Consider the following 19,891-nt stretch of genomic DNA (forward strand, 5'->3'; position numbering starts at 1 on the left):
TGGGTCATTTTCTGGTTCGAGTCCCACTCAGACCACTGGTTGATTTTTACATTGTTGGTCTTGTCATGTTCATCTGTATCGAAGGGGATCTTTATATTTATATTCCAGCATTTAATGTGTGGTCAATATATAAAGAAAGTCAAGAATAAGAGCTCTTTTTATGTAACGGAACTTTCCGCAACCGTATCAACATTCAGTTAATGACTTTTGCTGCTAAAGCCTACTGAACTCACACACCAGTGGTCTTTCAAGCAGGACGAATATTAATCGATTTTACATATAACGTTACGCATTTGGCATTTACGCTGATCCAAAACGACTTACACTGCATTTTCGTCTGTGCTTTTATCACTATGTGATTTTAGTCTCCGTGTTAAAGAAATTGATAAACTATAAGGAAACGCTATAATGTTGAACAATGGGATTGGAAAATGCTATAATTGCCGACCACGTTGTGTAACTTTTTTATATTTCCAAAAAAAGGTGTCAGCAGAGGTAACACTGAGCACATTATAATATCATGTCAATTTAAAGGCATTGCCTACACGATCAGTGGTAAATGGGTCCGGTCTGGCTCAGTTCATCGGCGAGTGGCTGAGAACACTTCATATTTACAATCTGTGGAAGTCACCGCTAGGGGCTCATTATACAACATAAGGCAAAACGCCATAAACAACGTGGTTTTTTACACCGTCGTATGGCAAGACACCCAGCATACAATTTTTGGTTCCCAGAACGTTCTGTGATATTTTAAAGTTCTCTGTTGGTTTTCCAGGAAAGTTTTCTTGACGTTAATAGAACGTTCCCTGTAGGTTAGTTTTTTTGGTTCCCAGAACGTTCTGTGATATTTTAACGTTCTCTGTTGGTTTTCCAGGAAAGTTTTCTTGACGTTAATAGAACGTTCCCTGTAGGTTAGAAAAACTAACCTGCAGGGAACGTTCTGGTAACGTTCGCTTTTGGTTAGAAACAACTGACCTGCAGGGAACGTTTCGGGAACGTTCGCTGTTGGTTAGAAAAAACGAACCTGCAGGGAACATTCTGGTAACGTTCGCTTTTGGTTAGAAACAACTGACCTGCAGGGAACGTTTCGGGAACGTTCGCTGTTGGTTAGAAAAAAACTAACCTACAGGGAACGTTCTGAACGTCCCTATGGTTCCCAACGAAAAAAAGAAAATAGGAACCATAGGAACGTTCTGTGTTTGCTGGACAGTCGCGTAAAATACGGCGTTTGGGGATAAACGCGTAATTGTGACACCAAAGGCTTGCCATAGGAGCGGGCACTGAGCGCGTGATTGAGCGTTTCCAGTGCAGTCAGTGTTCGCGCTGCTCAGAGAGAGGTTGCTCGCGTTCCCTGCGCTGAACCGCATTCCAGTCGCGTCACCGAATGGGATATTTCTGCCAGTTTGGGAATTTAACCATGAGTGGGACATGCGATCCAAGGACCACCCGAACGTGTAAGTACCGTAAAGTATTTATTTCAAACTTCTCGGTACCACATCCGTATTTGAATCCGTGTCTAGAGCTTTTCGGTGTTCGCAGTAACGTTAGTACGGGAGGCTGGATCTTGAAGCACAACACAACGTGAAACTGGACTCTAGTGTGTCATTTATACATCGGCGCTAAGTTTTTACATTAAGGGTTTACTTCAGAAAAACTTCAGGATCCTAAGGTTTAGCTTCATTCGGGTTTTCAGCCCGGGTCACGTTAGACATGATCGGAAACGTTTACATTTCTGGAACGAGACCTTGTTGGTATGCTATGTTCTAGCCGGACGTGTATCTGGAACTATCCCAGCCCTTTTAACGCGAACGTGACCGGGGACGATACGCTGGGAATTTATTATCGATTTAATTTCCTCTAATGCTCGACTCGGCGGCAGCTCTGAGTATCAGATGTGTCCGATCAGGTTACGTTATTCGATTTATATTCACAATAACCAAATACTACATTAGTGTTAAACAAACTCGAGTCGTGGTTGACTGCGTTATGTCAAATCAGTTAGAGCTTAAAGAACAACAAGCTGCGTGTAAGTCGGGCAGGCTGGTTGGGTTGGTTAGGTCAAAGTTACCGCGATGGATACGAAGCTGACATGTCAGGGACGTTTAAAGAAATCGCACGTCAGGAAAGTCGCAGATTCGTCGTTGAGAACACTTGTGAATTGTCCAAATGATCCAAATGTTTTATGGGCTATTTTTAATCACCCCCAGTCTCTCCATCCAGCTCTCTGAATCACCCCCCCCCCACCACCACCATCTAACATGCCACATGTTGCTTTTGTTAAAAATCGATGGTCTCCCGTCTAATTGATTTATAAATTATTATTCACGATGTGTTGTGTTTAAGGGCGTTAACAGCAGAACTGGTTATGGCACTAAAACACGCGTCTGACTGCGTTAATGCGTCCCGAAGATTCTTCCTCTCCGTGGGTGTTTTCATTTTCTCGGTCTTCAAATGACCGGTATGAATGAGATCCGCGGCAGTCGTGTTAGCCGTGAAAAGACTTGAAACAATTGTTTATGCGTAAAAGTTGACGGACGCGAACTGAATCGACTGCCCCTACAAGACCAGCGAGTTCGGTCAAGGCTTTGTACCGGTCGCGGACTGGTGGGATTTGGGTGACTGGCGGTTCTGCGGGGGTTTAAGAAATGGACCTTAGAAAAACGATTGGTCTCGACATCTCAGACGACTATTCACGACCCCCGTCTTATTGTTATCACGACGTGACGTTAGGAGCGTGACGGACATTCACATGTAAATTGCTAATGTTTCCCGAGGCGTGAGGGAATCGTTTGTTTGTTTGGAAGGAGACTCGACTCTCAACACGATCCCTAACGGGAACAATCTCACGGCTCGTCTCTGTTAACAAAAGCCACTCCAGGCCTCGTGGGTCAGCGAGTTAAGGCCACAACCTTCTGTTGATGTTTTCGAACATGCAAACGACACGAATGACATTTACGATTTATTCGGTTAGATTGACAGAACCAAAGCAAGCACTTAACCCGCATGTTGGAGTTGAGATGCCCCTTTGAGGGATTGAATGTGTTGGTATTTCAGTGTTGTCATGCACATTCGAGTGATGCAACATAAGTGATTTTATGGATGACTTTTGAAACCTGTATAAGAAATTCTCATTAAATGAGTTGAGCAAATTTTACTCGTCTATTACTTAATGTTTGCTTTCTGGATTCAGTTTCAAAGTTTCCTGAGGCCAGACCCCCAACAGAATATGAGGATTAAGGCTACCTGCCCGAAGGATATAGATGGTCAAGTTGGTTGACTAATGCAAAAAAGTATTAAACAAACTTTACCTTTGAAGTCAGTGTTGTAGTGGTGCATGAAGAAGTTGGTATACTCTTAATTTATGCCCCATTTTTAAAGTGGCTCAGCAAATGATGAATGTTATAGCCGGGTTTCCACCACCCTGTTTTTTCCACAATTTGAGGTTTTGTGAATTTAAACCGGACCCACAGACTACGCGAAGAGACAACCAGGGCAGTACGCATGATTTTAGAAGTACAGAGGTCCAAAAACAACAAAAATGTTCACTACTTTGATCAGCATATGTGCATTTTTTACTTCTTCAGACAAATTAGAAAATTACCAGATTTGTATGCAATCTATGTTTCATAAAAGAGCATTTGGGTTTGAAATCTCAAAAAGGTAAATGAGTGATAACAGATTTCAGAATTTCTTTTAACCTTTTGAGTACAGCCATAGACCTCAAAATACAAAAGTTGCAGATACTTGGGTTTTTAATTAATTATACATTTTTTAAATTCAAATTATTTAGAAACAGGAAAAATGCATTTTCAATATTTGCAATAGCTGTTTTAACGCACTTTAGCATGAACTAGTGAAGGTCTGGTCATGTTTTGTCTCTTCACACTTACATGACATGAAACGTGTAACTTATATGCTTACGGCGTTTACATGGCTGGATATTACACAATGTTGATGTGCGTTCACGGGTGTGCAAACTCCCTAGAGCAGTGGAAAGAGGTAGAAGAAGACGCAGCCAGCGTTTTTAGATGCACATCATTTTTATATGATAAAACATTTGTCAAACACGCTACTTGCATCACGCTCTTTCACAGTTAAAACTGACCTTGAGCTGGGCTTCCGTCAAAAGCGACTCCCGCTTTTCATTTGATTGGACTATAATTCACGCCTTCCTTTATTTGATTGGCCACCTCAACTAGAAATCGACGAACGCTTTAAGAACGCTGAGGTAGATCAGATCGGAGATCGTTCATACAATATTGGCAGCACTGCATTCAGTTTGCCCTGTTATTCACGATTTTTGAATTACACATCATGGAAATATTAGCAAGGGTATACGCCGTAAACCCATGAATACCCTGGACTACGTAAGTGGGTATACGGATTGCTGACAGATAAAGAAGTTTGTATACGCCGTATAACTTGACTACACCGCTGGTGTAACCACACAAACTGTCTATTTTCAATGTGAAAAACAGGTTGCGCCCGGTAGCTCGTGTGGAATGTGAACAGACCCGCATGCTGCGGTGATCGAGAGAACCCATGTCGGCATGCATGCAAGGCTCACTCTACTCACCGGCGTGACTGGTTTACTCATATACAGCACAACGAATGACCAAGATTAACTTCTTTCCCAAAATGATATCTCACTGAGAGCCAAAAATAATTGGGAATAAATTGCATGAGTGGATGACATAATTATGGAGCGAAAGATAGGCGTGCTGCAATAAATTGGGCACAAAGGGAGAGAATTAGGCTTTTGTTTTGTTATAGATTATTATGAGTCAAGATGAGTGTAAAAAATTTGGCCGAATGAAAGATTAATGAATGTGTGAGGTACATGCCTGTGTGGAGAGAGAGATTATTCTGAGCAGGATTTCTGGTATTACAGGTTCATTCCTAGCAGTACCGTGGTTGTGCCAAAGTTAAGTTTGTTACTCTTTCTACTCACTTATGTCTTTCTATATTTTGTGCTCCTCTTCTGCTTTTCACCATCCCAGGCTGCAGCGCCAGAGCTCATAATTGTTGCAGTCTGCGGCCCATAGCTCACCCTCTGTTCGACGTCTATTTATAATTTCTCTCTGTGTCCTCGACCATTCTGTCTCGCATTCTGTATTCAGTAAACTCTTGTGTGCTGCCCTACCAATCTATCACGCAACGGTTTCAAGGCCTTAAACCGGACCCAGGACAATTTCAAGGGCCCCTATGGGCCCTTTATGATCGATCGGCCACTCTGTAATGGAAAAGGTATAAGGTGTGTTAGTGCGCTGTAAAAATATTATCTCTTCTCAGAGGATGTGACTCCAGAGACTCGGGCGAATCAAAGTAAACTTTAGCTGTTAAAACACTGGCCACAGACGCTATTATAAGCTTTGCACAGCTCTGTGTTTTTATACATGTAGATTTGTCTTTGTCGGAATCAAGATTGCATACACTGACTGCACATCACATGTGGTACCTGTACATGTAGGGAGGCCTGTTTTTTCCCCATTTCCTCAATAAATTCCCCTGCTGTGCCTGTCTCGCTCTCACGCTCACAATGCTCCCCTTCTTTTTTGTCCTGAAGCCAGTGGTGATATTAAAAAGCGTTTAAGAGGTCTGGCTGTTACAGTGTTTGTTAAAGAGCAAACAGCATGAGCTCTACTACACACTTAAGAGCTTCAGCATCAACCTTATGCCGTTGCCTCTGGTATGCCGATAACACTGTAGCCTGTGCAGTAGTCTGATGTGCACCGCTCCAAAATACCAATTAGGATATTGTGAAGGAATTTAAGATTAAATCATGGACTATGTTTTGCAATGTTTTTTTAAAGAAACTATGGAGACGTTCTGTTGTCATGGAATGAGGAAACACATACTTTGTTTGTTTTTTTTGTCAAAAATCATGCCATGAAAATATATTTTCAGAGTTGGAACACTAAGAACACTTAGTTGGAACTTGTACGTTTTTATTATTCAGCTTTTCTTTTTCTTGTCTTATTTTCATCCTCTAAACCTTCTTTTCACCCTCTCTCTCCTGAATGACAACTGTTATTTTGATGAGTTGTTTCTCATGAATAGGCAACAATAACTGTGGTTACACCCTGCAAGCAAAACATTGTTCTTATTACTTAAAACACATAAAGAACGCTAAGAAAGAACTGTTTGTGTCTCTTAACGGATATCGGAAGCATTCACATTTGAAGACTTTTTTCCTGAAGGTTTTTTTTCAGTCACCATGTCAATGTTATAGTACACCCTCTAAATTGGGGCCAAAAAGGGACAAACCCAACTAATGGGTTAAATTGACCTTTAAAAATGTTTATATTTGACCTGTAAGGGGTTTAAAACAACCCAGCATTAATCATCCCAGCATGTATAGTGTAATCTATAACCCAAGAGGTAGGGTTTGTCCCTCTTTGAAGGGGCATGCTTTGCACGAGGTTGGAATTGGTTTGCGAGTTTCATGATTTTATGCTTAGTCCATGTGTTTATTGGTATATGTAAGGGATAGGTAAACAAAAAATGAAAGTTCTTTCAACTTTGGTCCCCATTGACTTCTGTTGTATGCACGAAATATACCACGGAGACATTTCTTAACATATCTCGTGTTCCACAGGCAGATTCTGAATGACAAGAGGAATTTTAGATTTTGGGTGAACTATTGCTTTAACCGTGCAATACCAATTGAATACGGTCTTACGTCGATACAGCTACGTGTTTTCCTCAACTCCTCAAACACACATGCAGAAACGAGCATGTGTGTTTCCATAGTGCCGGCGAGCAATGTCTGTCAGCAATGTGACCCCCCCACACGAACATGCGACCATGTTGCGATACCTTCTGAATATGGTCTTACATCCATCTAGCTACTTGTTTTCCTCAACTCCACCTTTCTCATCATTTCGACTCATTTCCTACTTTCATCTCTCTGCTTTTTCTGTGTTCCCCTTCATTGCTCATCTCCACTGCGTGTGCACGCGTGTTCATGTTTTTGGATGGATTTCTAGTAAATTGACTCGGTCCAGCTTCAATCTCAGATGTGCTTTTCCCCTTAAATGCAGTCGACGGCAGAAGCAGCAATCTACAATCCTGAGCGCTGACCTCTCCGAGCTTTTTATTGCCCTTTTTAAATCCGTCTTTTACGTTGTAACTTTACTAATCTTACGGTTTTATGCCTCTTAAGTGCAGATTTCTCTTCAACATCATTTTCTATCCTGCAATGTAATGGAGAGTTATGGTGAGTTTCGGTCTGTTCTGGGCTTAAAAATAACCTTCAGATAGATGATTTCTCTGTAAATCTCTCACCAGCATCACATTTGCTGCTATCAAGGTTAGAGAAACTGCAAGGTAGCTGTGGAACATGCACCAGATTAACATTTTATCAAAACCACATGTGATCCAGATTAGTTTTTTCAATGGCTGTATATAAAGAGCAGGGTGTAAAAAAGAATGAAATGACAACGAATTAGAGTTACAAATTTGAAAGGCAAATAAACCTTATTCACACACTATTCACAGTTGTTTTTTAAACTAATACTTCAGTTCATTACAGATAGGATCTTTTTAAAGAGATCAAATCTTGTCAAATACATCTGGATATATTTCTGTCTAGTAAAGTGAGTATTACAGGTTTTTTTGCATAGCGAAAATTATTAACATTAAACACACCTCACTGTTTTCCACCATTTCACCCACACAGTGCTGAGTGCATTTTCTGCATACACGCATTTACTCAAACATGTTTTTTCAGCGCATTGCTGTTCTCCTGCAGTTTAACTGTGTAGACGTGTAAATAATTCAGTACTTTAAGCTCAGCCTGTAAATAAACCAGGCAAACACACACCACACAGTGTGGTTAATAAAACGCAATACCGTTTTTTGCAGTTTTTTAGCGCATTGCAACCAAAGGTGTACTCCCTCATCCCCAACACAATGGTGGCTGACAAGGAACAAAGATATAATATTTTCTTTGTTCACGTATTATTTACGAAACCTGTCTGTAGAGGACTAGAGGTTTTTGTCCGCCTAGGGCTACTGTAGAAACAACATGGCGAATTCCATGTTAGGGGCTCTGTGGTGTGTGTAGATAGAAATAGCTCATTCTAAGGCTAAGTAATAGAAAGATTTGATCTTTCTTTTTCTTTCTTTCTTTCTTTCTTTCTTTCTTTCTTTCTTTCTTTCTTTCTTTCTTTCTTTCTTTCTTTCTTTCTTTCTTTCTTTCTTTCTTTCTTTCTTTCTTTCTTTCTTTCTTTCTTTCTTTCTTTCTTTCTTTCTTTCTTTCTTTCTTTCTTTCTTTCTTTCTTTCTTTCTTTCTTTCTTTCTTTCTTTCTTTCTTTCTTTCTTTCTTTCTTTCTTTCTTTCTTTCTTTCTTTCTTTCTTTCTTTCTTTCTTTCTTTCTTTCTTTCTTTCTTTCTTTCTTTCTTTCTTTCTTATTAATTTAAATCAGTTGGTTGAGAAGTTGTATTCAGTTCTCTTTAAAAAAAAAAGGATAGCAGTCCAGAGGTGAAGTGTGGCGTTTAGATATTGTGGGTGCAAGGTTTCATGTTTGTACAAATGTATGAATGTGTTCTGTGTACACACTGCATATGAATGTTGTCGTTTAACCTTATGTACTTTTCAGATTTATGTGACACGTTTATTTCCCATCAGTGAGTTATTGCGTGTTTTTTCCTCCCTTCAGCTTTATCAGCAGTGACTTCAGACATGTTACAGTGTTTCAGTTTTGTTGCATTGTGCTAAGTACTTGTAGTGTGCTTTTTATTAATTGAAGTTACATATGCCGTAAAGTGAGAGAACATTGTTGTATCATTTGTTGTTTTAGCATTTTGCATCGTAGACGTTGCATTTAATTGACTTTGTGTTAAGTTTATGTGAGAGCTGTGAGAGAGATTGTTATGTATGTTGTGATTGTGTAATCTACGGTTTCTGTACTTTACCCTGTCATTTACACAGAGATCTCTGTGATTTCACATCACTAACATTTCAGTTGCATGCGATGCAGAAACAAACATGTGTGTTTCCATAGTGCCGACGAGCAATGTCTGTCAGGAATGCGACCCACCCACACGAACATGCCACCACCCACCCGTCCACCCCCCACGCCTGACCCCTTCAAAGGCCCCGCATTTATCTTTATATCTGCACCTCATTCTCTCTATGCCTCTCTTTTTCTCTTTGTGTTCGTGGCTTTTGTGTTTCCCAAAGGTCCATGGAGTCACCAATGATGCGGCATCGCATTGTTTATTGCTAGTGAAACGAAGACATGGGTTTCTCCCGGGGTCGAATCGTGCCGCACACTGAAGGAAAGACGTTTATCCCACGCGAGTGGCTGATGCTAATGAAAGCAGAGGTCGACCCAGAACAACAGCTTTTATTCAGGCTAAACCGTTTAGATGTGTCACAGGCAACTCATCTTGTCAAAGAGCTTCATGGGAATTTGTTTGCGTTTGTAGTTTTTGTAAAAGCTATGGGGATCTTTGCAGAATGTTCTTCTTAACCCACCTAAAATAGAGTTAAACCTCAATGTGTTATCTTGGGCTAAGCAAATGTAAAATGATTTTTTGGTGTTATTAGGAAAATGTGCTTTTTTACCCCTAAAAAAAACAGAGTTGGTAATGTTTCTACCCCTTTTTGAGATTTATTTGATTGTGATAAATTAGACTATATTGGTATTGGTTACGTTATTTCCCACATCCAAATGGCAGCACAAAGGCATTGTTTTTTCAGAGTTAGAGCATCATGTAGCAACTGAAAGGTCTTGGGTTTAGTAATACATTGCATTCAAGCTATACATTTTATGAGAATGTTTAAGTCACTTTAGATAAAGTATCTGCTCAAGCATAATTTCTTTTGAATGACATCATCAGTTGAGGCACAATCGTTTCACAGTCACTATCTTGGTGGGGTAAAGAATGTCACACATCATTGCATTTTTATAGCCCCTTGAGTGCCCTTTGTCCAGTCTGTTGCTCTGGGTTGCCGATCACTTTTAGGACATTTCAGGTCAGAACTACAGATGATGACACTGATGGAATTAAATTGGTCACCACTACTTTCTTTCCAAGAAGGCATTATTATGTACTTTGTTCTTAATCGCTGATGAGTAATCTTCCGTTCCACAGACAGCAGTGCCTGTATATACGAATATTAATATTAAATGAAATCAATCCACCCTCAGTCCCGCCCTGTCTGTATCTCCCGTTTTTCTCATGGCTGGGGAATGTCATACATCCGGCTGGATTACGTGAGATTGTCCCAGATTACAGCGCCCAGTGGTACATATTTCTCTCCTTCTTACCTGGTCGCGCCCTTCAGCTCTCCACGGAGGAGTTTCTGGGCTGCCGGCTGGCCGCGGTACAAGCTGATTTCTCACCGAGGCTGGTTGGCTCACTAAGTGGATGAACAGGTTGTGCCAGACAGACAGAAACAAAAGAAACGGGCCAAATCTCTCTGTCGTTGACGGGTGCTGTACACACACTCACGGCCACAGAAGAGCAGTCAGTCCATGTGGAGAGCGGTAAAACTAGTCTGGCTGCTGTTCTTCAGTTTGAGCAACAGTCAGGTGGGCGTTTAAATATATTGTGAACTGTTGAGGTTATTGGTTCTGAATAGACTGTCCAGATAGAATATATATATATATCTATATATATAGATCTATATCTGTAGCCGGATTGGTTGAAGTTAAAGTTTTAGATATTGAAATACTTTCTCACCCCTGGTTAATGTAGTAGAAGTACATAGTTTGACTTCCTGAAGAGTGTAAAGACTTTCTGTTTGAACTTTCAGCTTCTGGCGCTACCGATGGTTTGAGTTTGGGGCGGGGTAATAACAGAAGGGGTGGAGCAAAGGCCCACTAGGCAGGCATGTTTGGGAAACCTGTTTGAAAACAACCATTAGTGGTTAGTGCTGGGTGGCATCAAGGTATATGTGGTTGTGACTGTAAATGTGAACTGTCGGCAACAGATTTTTATATTTCATGAAACCGTGGTATGCAAATAAGTGGGTGTGGTCAACGATGGGGCGGGGATGGAATGCTCAATATGGGCGCTATATTAAAGCCTTCGTGTAAAAAATGCAAATCATCGCCAGACAATTCTTGGGGGTGAGGCTCTACACATCAGTGCTGTGTGCAGTAACTGTCTTCAGCACTATTTCAGCGTCGGAAACAAAAGTTACGATATGGTACAGATAATGTCGGGTTTCATTTTTGGTCGGAAATATGTTATTTAATTTAGACTTTTGTCCCAGACTTTAGAAATGTCTGTCTTTCTCCATTCATATAGATAGGACTGGTGTCTTGCCACAACTGAAATAGCAGCCCTAAGCCGTTGCAAACATGGCCGCTGAGTGGCCTGACCTTCCTAAACGGACTTATGTGCGGTGCTCCTGAGGACCCACAAATGTATCCCAAATGGGGGAGGAGCTTGTTATCAAAAGAGGTGTTGTACCTCTACACAAGTACTTCATTGTGATCAATCAATATTTATTCCATGTTTTGCCTTCATTTTGATCATAATTCTGATCACTGATAACAGCACAGATTTCTGCAACACCGCACGTGGTTGAAGGTCTGGAGCAGAAACGGTACAGACCGAGTTACATGCTGACGTTTAATACTATTCTACTTAAAATTGCCTTACGTTATCCTTTACTAATCGATGGTAGATGGCAGATTGAAACCTTTCCTATAATAATTAACGTCAAACCTTATATCTTGTGCCAAAAGCCTCATGTATGCAGCGGATGCCTGTGAGCTTTAGCACAGATAACACACACGTTCAGATCTCTGATCTTCTAAACACTTACACAAGTGATGGCAATCACAGTCATAACATGTGTTGAGCGTGAGTCCGTGTAGCTCAGGGATCACTCTGCGTCTGTAGCCGGAGGTGCTGACCGCTTGCACCTGCCACCATGACTCCGAGATGTAGACTTTGGCAAGAGTGGCATGTTTGTGACCGCGTGTGACGTGACAGTTTGAGCTGTGCTCACATCAAAGCAACAGGGTTTTGCTCTGAGAAAAGATAATGAGGAATTTAACTGAGCAAAACCCTTGTGTTTGTCGTCAGAGGAGCGAGCAGAGAAGACATGGATGAGGAACAAGAAAGAGATCAAAGGAAACGATGGATGGAGAATGGGCAGCTGTCGAGTCAGTCTTTTCACAATACATATTATTTCAAAGCAGCTTTACACAGTCTTGCATTATTGTCTGAAAGCTTCAAGGTTGCCGGTGAGTGAGCAAGAGGATAATAAGGACTACACGTGTGAATGACGAGGAGTGAAAGTGTTGCACGCTTGTGCCCAGTGCTGCCTATGACAATGAAAATTATCATTGGAAAATACATTTAAATGATGACTTATCTAGTCTTGTTTGACTGAGCACACAGTCTGGTTCACTTTGAAATTCCTTCTAGCTAAGAATGGTCCTCTCTGCCAGTTAGCTTTAGCGACAAGTTCATCCCAAAATAGTCATACATACGCATGAGACAAATGTCACCTTTAAGATGAACAATCAAGATTTTACCAAAGGTTTTTACCATACTGATAGATCAGATGTCAATATTTGGTTTAAATACCATGAGAAGTTTTTCCGAGCATTTTGTTCATAGTTTTCCATAGCAAGGGAAGTGAATTGTCACATCCATAATCACATGCTTCTGGTTTGCACATTTTAATGATCAGAAATCCTACGAAGTAGTCTCTCGGAAACATGCCTGTTTTTTGTCACATCCATAATGCATGATTTGTTTTCTTGTTTAAAATAGAAAACGCAAGCATAGAATTATATATTTCTTATATCTGGACTTATCATTTTGGATTTAATAAAATATAAACGGATGGTTCAATATATTGGTAATACATATGTTATCTGAGAATTAATTTTTCAATCTTTAATCTTAATAAATTTGTGCCATGGCCGGCTTTTGAATATGCAGTATTACTTGTGTACATTGCTACTATCAAACATTTGATGTCATGAACTTGACAAACTTTGTAAAATCCAGGGACTAGATGTTCAGAAGTTGGCACAATGGTAGGCATGGACATTGTATCCAGGGACTAGATGCTCATTGTATCCAGGGACTAGATGTTCAGAAGTTGGAACAATGGTAGGCATGGACATTGTATCACAACTTAATTTATAATTAGTTTATAAATGATAATAATCTGACTCCGTGTTAAACAAGCTTGTAAAAGATTATTTTAGATTATTGAAATTTTTTGTCCGATCAGGCTGGAAATCATTATATAGTGTTTATCAGTGTCACCAGAGATATTTATTGACACACAGTCTAGTCTCTTTCGCTGGCTTTGTGGCTCCCTTGATATCAAAGAGAAATGCATAAGTCAACCATCCAAACATCGACATAGAGAACTTGATCGATTTTTTTCTAAAAGGTGCCCAGAAAATAAACCCACTCTCACGCTCCTCTCTTGCTGTCTCTGTATTAGTCTCATGTTTTTTCATGATCGTAGGGTGCCAGCCAATCGCATCGCATCTGGTTTGATTTCACTGCTGGAGGTTCCGAAGTGAAATCAGTATCTTGATTGTGCCGCAGTCAGTCGAATGATTGCTGAAGGCAGAGAGCTTGTCAAATGTCTCGCTTGTTGTGTCTCTACGGGTTGTAGAAACTGCGTAAGAGATACACAGCTTCATACAAGATGCATCATACGTATATGACTTAGTGGGGTCAGCGGAGAGACGACGAGAGGTGAAAGATGGGTTAAATCCACATTTATGAAATTGATCCCATTTATTTTAATAAATGCCCCGGTCTTCCCATTTCTGATAGTATGTAATCTTTCTTCAAATTATAATAACTTGACCTCTCAAACAACCGTCCCACTTAGATATCTAAGGCAGTGTGGATGGGGAATTTAATTAAGCTATTATGTTTTTTTGTCCATTGGCTTTTTTTGTCTAGTGTTTGTGATCATTTTTTTATTTTTTTTATTAATCGTTATACGTTAGTCACATAACCGACAATAAATCTCTATCTTGATGAAATTATATCTTTCAGAGTTTCTCGAATGGATCAATGAATAGATACCGATGATGTAACGCTTGACAGTTTCATTACATGTATGTTCTCTTCATGTAAATAATGAGGTTTAGAAGGAGATAAGCGTACGGTGATGTCATGCATACATGTCAATAACACTTATAAGCTGTCAAGCAGGTCTGTCTGGTTGGTTTACTGTTTGGATGTCTCACGGTGGGCTGTTTTTTCCTGTGGTTGATGGTTCTAGATCTGCTGGGCGAAACCTTGTGACCACAAATCACACAGGTCTTTGCAACTGTAACGCTGTAACACTGTATATATCTGTCAGTAGTTTAGATCGCTTACTGTTGCTCGTACTAGAACAGCAGCCCTGGTAAACACCAGCATAAGTCCTGCAGTGTTTGTGCTGCAAATAAGGAACCATGAGGCTTAAATCATGCAGTGTGTTGATGGAAATGATGCTGTTACTGTTCTAAACATCAGACTTTATCTGGTGGATAAGTGCTTGGTAACTAGAGCTGGTCTGAAGTCCATTTTTGGAGCTTCCATGCTTCGGTAGTAATCTACACGAATATTCGGAGGAAGGGGCTGAACATATTCTTCTCTCTAATAAAGGCAGGATTCTCTGTCTGTCTGTTTGCATTTATTACGTCGAGAATCGTTCATCCAACTGACTTCACACGTTGGGTGTGTGTTGCTGCGGACCCAAGGGAGCGCAGTGTCGCATTTTGGTGCAATACGGACACGCAACACATTCAGAATTAATAAACTTTTAATAAACTACAGAAAAAGCGCGAGCCGGAAGCTTTTCTGTTCCATTTTATTTTTAATGGCAAATATATTTAGTTTCTGTACTGAGTTGATTTAGAAGCACTGTTTGTTGTTCAGGTGTTAGCATAGTTTGATTGCCAACTGCGCTGGAGCGCGGATTTAAATGCATAACATGGGAACATCATGTAACCATTACAATTGTTTAGTTTTGTTTTCAAGGGTAAATTAGATTCAATTTTTTACGTTAGTTTAGAAAAAAGTTTTGAGTATTTCTTGTGCGTTGCTCAGACACAGAATGCAGTTTGAACCGCGCCATAGACGTGGATTGAAACGCATGACGGGCACGAGTCTGTTTAAATTCCTCATTCAGTTTCAGCTGTCCTCACCAGCTGTCCTTACCGGGTCCCAAACTGCTCCAAATATAAGGTTCGTCGGACATCATGCAGCGCTGCACAGACCGAACAGCACAAACCATCTTTCATTAATTGCTCTCGTGTTGTTTTGATAACAGAAGCTGACACAAAGTTGAACACATAATAAATCACAAAGTAGCATTTTTATGGGCGTACTACTTACAGAACTCGTGTGATTTTTCAAACTTGATGTTGATGAGGCCAGTTTCAAACCGCAAATTTGGCACACTGCGTTTGTCTTGTCCTCAATGAATTTAAAGTGTTCCCACACACCTGTCATTTTTGTCTTCTCTTCCAGATTAACTAAATCATGCCGTTCCGTAAAACATGGCGATTCATATTCAAGCGCGAATGAGAACCGCATCGCGGAGAGATGCCTGGTGTTAAAAAAAGCCCTATTGATAACTGGAGGTCAAATTCTGATCCAGAACTCAAATGCAAATGCAAACTAATATGTGTAAAAAAATTGTCAACTCCATGGCAACATTCTGACATCATAACTGTTTGGTTTGCACAGGCAAACACTGCGCTGTCTCACTGCAGTAAATGTAAATATTGGGTAAATAAATGTAAATACTGTCTTTCCACCTCTTGAGTGACACCTCTTTTTTAAACTTTTACTAGAGGTACAGTTGGGATATTACCATGTAATGGCAAAACCATGAATGATACACTTTATTACCATATTATTCAAAAATTCCCCATTACTACCATATTACATATCCCACATACAAAACCATGACACATAATAGTAGGGTACTGTTCAAAAACATGCTAATACTCTGATATTTTGTTTTGTTGCTTAGTATTTGCTAAGTGTGAATTCACAAGTGCTTGTAATAACTTGTCATGTGTTTCACCTGGAGTTTACTTAAGCACCTGCTGTATACATCTCTCTCTCTCTCTCTCTCTCTCTCTCTCTCGTTCTTGCATGCTGGGATTGAGCGTGGTGCGTGATTAAAAAACTATTAAAACCGTTTTTTCTAAATCCTTCTTTTCTTTCAGGAGAACAGGTAGTAGGACACGATAATATTGTTTATGCATCGCGTATGAACAAAGCAGTTGTCGTTTTTCAGGGTAATCTAGAGCGGCATTCGGGTGAAAGAAACGTTTGTTCCCATTACTCCGCTTTTTGCACCAGCTACAAAAGTGATCATTTATATTGTTCCCCCTTTTGTTAAAGATGATGTGATTGTATGAGAATTAACCCGTTTTGGTCAGATGGCTCGTGCTCTTAAAGTTTATCCTTAGGGCTGTAAGTCAGCTGACATCAAGCATTTTATGTCTTTGCGGCGACAAGTCTACATGTTTTTTATATCTTTTACTAAAAGACTTGATGTTTATTTTCATGGAGAAAGCTCATATATGGTTTATGCGAGCACCGACGATTTACATTGTTTTGAATGCAGATATATCGGTCTTAAGAGGTTTTCCAGCCCTCATAAACAAGGCGCTAAGGAAATAGCTGTCGGATGCGAATGGTGAGGTTAGTGTTAAAAACAGAGCACCGATTACTAATGATGTGCAAGGAGAGCTCGAAAATGCGAAAGATGGGAACAAAACTGTTGGAAGTGTTGTGGTGAATGCTTCTGAAAGTTCTGCGGTTGAGAATAAAGGAAGTTCAGATTATGAATGCATTGTCTGTTTCTTCATTACCAGCAACAAAGACTCAGATGATGATTCGTGTAGGCTACTTCTGTAGATGTCAGCTTATCTGAAGAACATCATGTTGAACAAATTCATAACTTTTTGGATAAAAATAAGGTCTCCTGACCTAGAAAAAATTGTTTGGTCTGTAACGAAAGCATGGAAGGAATGCAGCATTGAGTTTTTATCGAAGCAAAAGAGGTTTAGATTAAATAAATATCTGGCAACGGCTAGACAAAGAATTAGGAGGAATAAAGCTAAACGCAGATCTACTAGGAATAATATTAAATAAGAGCACGTGGGAGTGTGGCCTTTTCTTTGCTTTATTCTTTTCTTTTTCCCTTCCCTTTATTACCAAGGACGGTCTTAGATTAGGTTCTTTAAATGTGAATGGGACTAGAGATAAAAACAAATGCTCTTTATTGAATGAGTGTTGGAGGCTAATAGATATTTGTTTTTTACAAGAAACGCATAGAAATAAATATGAAACTGACTGCAGATTGTGGTGGGAGGGGGATTATATTTTAAACCACGGGACCAACCTTATGCCGGGGTGGCAATACTTTTTTCCCCGGTCATAAAGTGTATGCCCACACAACAGGTAGAGAGAGAATTGCTTTTTTTATAAACTTAAGGATGCGTTTTCTATTTATGCTTATTATTATTTAGTAACTTTGTATTAGCACCTATTGTACTATTGCTCTTTGTATGATTGCTCCCCGAACTCTTTGTAAGTTAAATTACTGCTAAATTACTAAATGTAAATGTGAGCAAAATCTTCAATGGTGGGAAAAGCCCAAATTAAACTTTTTTTTGTCAACAGTGTTATTATTTCAGATCCAATAATGATGAGAAGGACTGCCGTTGACTTTTATTCTGAATTATTTGCCAAATAGAACATTGATCTTTTTACTACTGATGAACTTTTGAATGATCTACCACGTCTGGGAGAAAAAGAAAGACTGGCTTTAGACTCTAATTTTACATTTGAGGAAATTGCTGGTGCGGTTCAACAACTTTCGACAGGATGTGCACCATGTCTTTAGAGGGATTTACAGCGGAATTTTATAAATCCTGTTGGAAGATAATTCCCTAAAGATGCATGTATGACTATTATGATCTTTCAGAATATTCAACAATGAAAACTGTCGATGTTGGCCTTTTTGTCGATAGACCAAGAAAAGGCATGTGATCGGGTAGATCGCACGTATTTGTTTCAACATATCACTGCTATCATTAAACAGCAAAATGATGTACAAATTTTAAAAGAGGCTTTTGGAATGTATGAAGGAGCTTCGTCTGCTAGACTTTATTGGGACATAACAGAAGCTGTGTGGTATAGCTCTTTTAAGAATAGCATGTTTTTGCCAAAACTTCCAAATAATATTCAGTTGGGCACAATTGGGTTTAAGTATTTAGGGATATACCTTTCATCTGGAGGCTGGATGGACCTAACGTGTGCACTGTTATGGAAAGCTGGAAGGATGGTATTAGACAAACAGTTATCTTCCATGAGCCTAGACAAGGCACCTTCAGATGGACTCAGCGTTTTTATCTCAACATTTTGAATGCATGGCAATTGTTTTCCATCTCAAGAGAATGGTCAAAACAAGGTCCATGGTTGTTTAAAGAATCTCTTTTTTTAACCATCCTCTCCCTGTTGAGATTCTGAACTCTGAGACTGTAAGAAGTTTGATTTCTGCGGGTTTATCCTCTCCATTATGGTTTCCGATTTATGGAAAGGATCTGGGTGGGTTGAAGCTGAAGAACTTTCTCTAAAAGTGGGTTTTAGGTTTATCTGTCTCATTAAACGACCGCTAGAGTATCTAGAATCTGTATTTCCTTCATATAGAGATTTTCTTAAGAAGCCAGTATGGATGTTATTTAAGAATTACAATTTTCTAGTTTTTGAAGAAGGACGGCCAAGAAGAAGACCCAACAAAATTACTCTCGTTAAATATTCCAGAAATGGGACCGTTCTTCTCAAAAAAGACTTTATATATTGCATGTGTGAAAAGTTAACATTTTCAAGAATTGAAGGTCTTTTCCAAAAGGTAGCTAGCGGTCCTTTTACAAAAAACCCATTGAGAAAAGAGTGTGAGATCTTCAGTGGAGAATTGTACATGGGATTTTAGCCACAAAAACACGACTGTGTTCTTTGCACGACTGAATCCTTTAGTTGGGGAGGGTTGTCCTTTTTGCAATTTGTCTGAAACTGTGACTTATTTATGCAATGTTATCGTATAAAGGATTTAATCCAGTTGGTTAAGAAATGGAGTCTGGATTGAATGGGTTACTTTATAGTTCATTGTTTATTTATGGTCCAAACTATTCAGTAGAGCAGAAACGAAAAGCGATTATTCTTAATTTTTTATATGGATTGGTAAAATTGGCAATTTGGTGTACTACAAAAAACTAAATTGAAGGAAAAGGGTGCCTTGATCCTATGTTATTGACAAAAATTGTTTGTAAAAAAAGACTAACAATACTCATTATAGCCTTACACATAATGTTGAATATATTTTTCGTTTGTGGGGCTTTAATAATTTTTTGTGTGTATCTGATGAGAATGAAAGTGTTTATCTAAAATTCTTTAAATTTTTTATTAATTTTATTTTTGTGTTCTAAGTATTGGCATTGTGGGATTTTTATTTTCTAAATTAATAAAAGCTATGTAAAAAGTATCTCCCTCTCCCTCTCTCTCTCTCTCTCTCTCTCTCTCCCTGCTCGTGCCACAAATCTGCAATTCAATTCGCAACAGTTTAATTTGTGTTAAAGATGCAAATGTAGCCTTTCTGATAATGAGAATGCTAAACAGAGCTGAGAAGTCCAGAGCTCGCACGCTCATTCATTAGCTCGGAGTAATCGTGTCAACACACGCAAGCACACACAAACATACACCCATGTGCACGGCAAATGAGATGGAGAAGAGAATAGAATTATCTGGGTGTAAAGGTCTGAGAGAGAGTCAAGGTGCAGCACAACAAATCAGAGGAAACTTTCGCTGTCTCTCCTGTTAGAGAGAGAGAGAGAGAGAGAGAGAGAGAGAGAGAGAGAGAATTTGAAGACAAGGAC

The 19,891-nt window shown here is 39.6% G+C and overlaps 1 protein-coding gene across 1 annotated transcript in view; it reads left to right on the forward strand.

Moving 5' to 3' along the window:
• The first annotated feature begins 1,264 nt into the window (after window positions 1–1,264).
• plxna1b (plexin A1b) overlaps window positions 1,265–19,891 on the forward strand; it is an 83,501-nt gene continuing 64,874 nt past the window's right edge. Inside the window, exon 1 of the mRNA XM_079460786.1 lies at window positions 1,265–1,454. The gene's annotated coding sequence lies outside the window, so the exon portion shown is untranslated. The remainder of the gene's footprint in view (window positions 1,455–19,891) is intronic.

This window comes from Barbatula barbatula, assembly GCF_947034865.1.
Source record: "Barbatula barbatula genome assembly, chromosome: 7".
Lineage (NCBI taxonomy): Eukaryota > Metazoa > Chordata > Actinopteri > Cypriniformes > Nemacheilidae > Barbatula > Barbatula barbatula.